Here is a 6,000-nt window from a genome sequence, read left to right on the forward strand (position 1 = left end):
ACCCAAAAACAACAGTTAGTGACATCACCAACAGCCTTCGTGGGGTGAGGGCGAAGGTACCTCAATCCAGTGGAAGGTCCTAGACTGGCCTAATCAATTACCATAAATCTCTACGTTTGTGTTAAAATGTTTAAAGGGGCCCCTGACTACAAAATAGATTAGCCTGTTTAGTAGCTCAGAATGAGCACATTTCATAACATTTCCAACCACTGCAGTGAGCTAAATGAACCAAGATGCAGATCAGATTTGATGGTGGCAGGTTTACGTGCCCCATGTTAGAATATTTGCCCCCGAGTAATTGTAGGAAAACAATTACGTATATACGCATTACATATACTGTTGTAAGTACGTTGTATGCAGTAGCATGGCAAACCTGTACAAGTGTCTTGGGAACTAACATAACAATTGTATGAAACAATTCATTCTGCTCCTAGAGCTCTGAAAATCTGATCCCAATTAAAGGAACATGAAATGTAAATATTTAGACCAGTTTAACTTGGAACATTGTCAGGAAAATTTTTTATGGAGTCCTAAAAACAGAGTTTAGGAAAAGGATTATGGCATCTGCAGAGTTGCAGTAGTTTTAAGACGGAGGACAAGACAACATTTCAATTTCAGCGAAATGAAAGCGAAATGAATGACCAGTGCGGTGAATAAAATCAGAACGGAAGGAGTTCAGGCCATGAGCACGTGCTAGCAGGAAACCTGTTTAAATAAGAGAAGGGAAGGGTACACGGAGTGGATTTGGTGATGTCATCACTTCGCCAGAAACATCTGAGAGCGGGTTCAAGGCTAAAATGCTTTTAATCGGACAAAGCTTAACGTACCAAAGTATCTAATGGATTTGAAGTGCTGCCTGAGACCAAAAACAAGTCTCGGCTTATACTGGTTTCAAAGGATTTCAAAGAGGAACCCAGTGGTGAGTGTGAATTAAACTAAAGCTCTTAGAAGAAATCCACTGGTGGTTCAGAAACAGATTAATGATTGTCCTTAATACATTTCAGAATTCACTATAATGGTTCCTGTCATAATATAATGCTACTCATGTCCTACAGCATGCATCATTCCTGCATTTGGTCCTAACACTAAGTGGTTCTGATCAGAACGTCGTGGGTTCAAGCTCCAGCACCGCCAAGGCCCTTAATCCGCCGTGTCATGGCTGACCCTGCTCACTTCCTGACAAGCTGGGATATGCAAAGAAAAGAATTTCACTGTGCTGTAATGTATACGAAACACATCAAGGCTTCTTCTTCTACAAAGAGGACCATGCCACCTGAAGTGAACTCTGCTTTGCTCCCAGAATGCTGCAAAGAGCAACACTTAGTAAACACAAATACATTTACACTAACAGTCCTCTCATCTCATCTTTCTTTGCTTTGCCTAATCTTTTAACATCAGACATTTTAGCACCAGACCATGCATTTCATGGTGCTCAGAGAAAAGGCTAAATTCCCACAATACAATCCCACACATGGAGGAAAGTTGCTCAAAAGATTAGCACTGATACACCGGTAATGTCTAAAACAAAAAATCCTGACCTATAATGATGAACAGTATTTGCTTTGTTACCATAACGACTTTAGAGAGAACCAGGACATTTCTGAAGCTCTGTATATGAAAACTACCTGTAAAAAAAAATGTTCACACCCTTCATTAGGTGACATTTAGACTAACCGAATTCTCAGACTAATTGTAAGGACGGAATGGTAATTTGGTTACAGGTTGCACTAGGACCATATATCATATGTGGGGCGGTGGTGGATTGGCGGTTAAGACTCTGGGTTACTGATCAGCAGGTCGGGGGTTCAAGCCCCAGCGCTGCCAATCTGCCACTGTTGGGCCCTTGAGCAAGGCCCTTAACCCTCTCTGCTCCAGGGGGCGCTGTATCATGGCTGACCCTGCGCTCTGACCCCAACTTCCTAACATGAGGTATGCGAAGAAAAGACTTTCACTCTGCTGTAATGTATACATGACCAATAAAGACTCATTATTATCATTATCATCTAATGGAAACTGCATGCGAGAGGCCAAACATGCATACCACATTAGCGGTTAGCTAAAGTTAGCAGGAATGTAAAAAGGAGAGCAATTTCACCCAAGTTCCACCATGGTATTAAGAGAAAGAGGGTAAATTCCCAAAATACAGGCTCACAGACTACCTGTAACGATGTACACGCCCTTCATAGGTGACATCTAGACTGAATTTTCAGACTAATTGTAAGAACGGAATGGTAATTTGATGACAGGTTTCACTAGGACAGTGTGTTGTTTTTTGTTTTTTTTTAACATGTCCTGGAAATGTTTGCGTCATTCTAATAATGTACCAAACTGTACGAGTGTGCTATGTGTCTTTCAACAGAAAACTGTAGCAGTTTGAAGACCGAATACAATACAAGAGAACCTTCTTCTCCTGGAGGACATTCATTACCTCCCAGATTTATACACCTGCTGCAAAATGACTTGCAATTCAGATGCTGTCTATTGTATTATTATTATTATTATTATCCGGTGAAAGTAATAACAGAAAGACTAGAAAGAATGTATTGCTGAGGGGAAACTGTAGAGCCCTTGAGTGTATAATCATTATCGAGGAATGTAGGTGCATTTATATCTACAAAAAGTGGACTATTTGCTCACTTCAGCACACCTGGGTAAGCAAGAACAGATTCTCACTTCATTTGATTAAACCTGACCAGATTATACTTCCTGTGACGGAAGATGGGGGTACTACATCTCTCGGGTTTATCGTGCTCTAGGAGCCACTGTCCAGTGGGGGGCAGGAAAGAGATCAGGCTTCTTCCTGGTTTTTTTGTTCCAGGAATAAAACTCATTTTCCACAACCAACAAAAGTCACAGTTCTGCTTTGAACGGTCTATCGGACTAGATCGGTGTTCTCTCTCTCTCTCTCCCCATCCCCCTCTCTCCATGAAGTAAACAAAGAGTTGTTTTTCCTTAAAGTTTGATCTTGATCATAAACTGTGTGTGTGTATAAATAATTACAAAGTGCCTTCCACTCATATTGGCACCCTTGGTAAATATGAGCAAAGGCGGCTGTGAAAAATTGTCTTTATTGTTTAACATTTTGATCTTTTGTTTAAAAAAATAATAATAATAATAATAATAATAATAATAAAAAATACTCTGCTCCCATGGATATCAAACAATTGCAAACACAACACAGGTTTATCAAAAAAATATATACATCTTTGTTAAATATAGGTGTGCAACAGTTATTGGCACCCCAATTAATTCAGATGAGAAACATATATTTGAAGTATATTCCCACTGATATTTATAAAATAATAATAAAAAATGAGTACACCTGGGTGACTAGGAACAGGAAATTGTTCAACCATGACTTCCTGTTTCACAGAGGTATAAATATGAGGTAACACACAGGCCAAATTCCTTTATTCATCTATCATAATGGGTGAGAGCAAGGAATATAGCTGTGATGTGCGGCAAAAGGTTGTTGAGCTTCACAAAATGGGACGTGGCTATAAGAAAATAGCAGATGCATTGAAAATGCGCATTTCCACCATCAGGGGAATAATGAAGAAGTTGTTTGGAAGGGTTTCAAGAAAAAAGCCTCTACTCTCATCCAAAAACAAACTCGAGCGTCTTCAGTGTGCCAGACACTACTGGAACTTCAAATGGGATCGGGTTCTATGGTCAGATGAAACCAAAATAGAGTTTTTTGGTAATAAACACCAGAGGTGGTTTTGGCACACAGAGAGGTAGCCATATGGAAAAGTACCTCATGTCCACGGTTAAATATGGTGGTGGATCTTTAATGTTTTGGGGCTGTTTTTCTGCCAGAGGACCTGGACATTTTGTTAGGATACATGGCATCATGGACTCCATCAAATATCAACAGATATTAAATGAAAACCTGACTGTCTCTGCCAGAAAGCTTCAAATGGGCCGTGGTTGGATCTTCCAGCAGGACAATGATCCAAAACATACATCAAAATCAACACAAAAATGGTTTACTGACCACAAAATCAAGATCCTGCCATGACCATCCCAGTCCCCTGACCTGAACCCCATAGAAAACCTGTGGGGTGAACTGAAGAGGAGAGTCCACCAGCGTGGACCTCGAAATGTGAAGGATCTGGAGAGATTCTGTACGGAGGAACGCTCTCAGATCCCTCGCCATGTATTCTCCAACCTCATCAGGCGTTATAGGAGAAGACTCAGAGCTGTTATCTTGTCAAAGGGAGTTAGCACAAAGAATTGAGCAAAAAAGTGACAATAATTGTTGCACAGCTATATTTAACAAAGTTTTTTTTTTTTTTTTTGATAAACGTGTTTGCAATTGTTTGATATCCATATTATTGTTATCCGAATATTTTTGTGAATGTTTTTTAACAAAAGATCAAAAGTTTAAACAATAAAGACAATTTCACAGCTTTCTTTGATCTATATCTAATGGAAACTGCATGTGAAAGTCCAAATGTGCATACCACATGAGAGCCATCAAAAAGGTAAGAGAGTAGAGTACAGCAACACTAAAGAAAAAACACTCGAGTTAGCGGGAACGTAAAAGGAAACCATCAAACACCCACAACCATGTCATATTCAACCCCCAGTCCCAATGCAGATTCAGTACAACATCTAATAAGCCAGAACTGTGTATCGTCGGAGGTGACATGTCGGCAGAAACAGAAAAGTGCTGGGAAGTAAAGTGAGTGAGTAAAACTGGATGAAATATATATATATATATATTTTTCTGAGAGACAACAAACCATGACAGGAAATACTCCAAATGATATCTAATCTATGGCCCGACACCCACCCACCCACCCAAGCAAACCTCTCGGTTTCAGCCACAGGAACATCTGCCATTCTTGATCCACCCATCACCTGTTTCTCAGGACCTTGAACTCCGATAAATTGCACCTCTTCAGAGATGTTGATGCAGCCAGTTACTGTTTGAGCAGCTTGTCTATTTCCTGGAAAGGAAGGACAGTTTGTTTAAGCTGTTGGGTTTCTCAGACTATTAAAGTACAGGGCTTAGGTTGGCTTCCCTCTATGCCTGCTACTCTGTAAAAACCTCACATCAGACTCCAAAGTCCTGTAATTTAAGAATTGCGCTGCAGGCTATGTTCACCATCTTATGGGATCATTTCAGAGTGTGGCGTATAACTAAAACCATGACCTGCCTTTCCTGTGACTTTATTGGACACAAACTCTTCCCTCATTTGTCCTCGCTCTGACATCTTGGACATTGAATCAATTCGGGATGAGAAACCTTTCGGCATTTGGCTACACTAAGCATAGACGTAGCACATAATTGAACATGTCTGCAGCTGGAGGAACAACATACTGAAGTTTTAGATTAGTTTTCTGCCTTTGATCACACTTGCATCGACAGGCCAAATGGTGCTAATTCCTTTTACAGCTAGCTTATTTCCTGCAAATGATGTGATAAACATGACAGCATTTCTCCAATCTTTCTTGGCTGTAAGGAAACACAAAAGCTGTTGATTTAAATACTTTTTGGTTCATTTATTTTAAAAAAAACAAACAAACTGATCATTCTTTCTTTCTGAGAATTCCACATATTTTTCCCCCCACATTGTCTGCATTATTTACTCCTTAAGAAACGTTAAAGGATGCGTTAAAGGATGGGTTTAGGACTATAATGTATTTTTTTTTTTGTACTAGCCAGCGTCTTCTAGTTGCATTTTGTTTTCTTGTCACTGAGAATCATGAGCGTGACCACCAAAACACGATGGGTCTTTGTGTTATGTCCTACAGCTAAAGCCAGTCAGCAGTAATGTTTCATTTATAGTTATTTACAGCCTAGTTACAGTGAAATATAGCTGTTGGTTGTTCGTAAATCGTCCCATCATCAGATCAGTCGGAACCTTAATACAGTATGAACTCTAGAACAGACGAAGAATTGAAAGGGATTAGTGAAGACGGAGAAAGAAGAGACAGAAAGCCGGAGCTGACCGGAGGCAGAAGCAGAAACAGAGCAGAGAGAGGATGGAA

This window comes from Ictalurus furcatus, chromosome 6, assembly GCF_023375685.1.
Source record: "Ictalurus furcatus strain D&B chromosome 6, Billie_1.0, whole genome shotgun sequence".
Classification (NCBI taxonomy): Eukaryota; Metazoa; Chordata; class Actinopteri; order Siluriformes; family Ictaluridae; genus Ictalurus; species Ictalurus furcatus.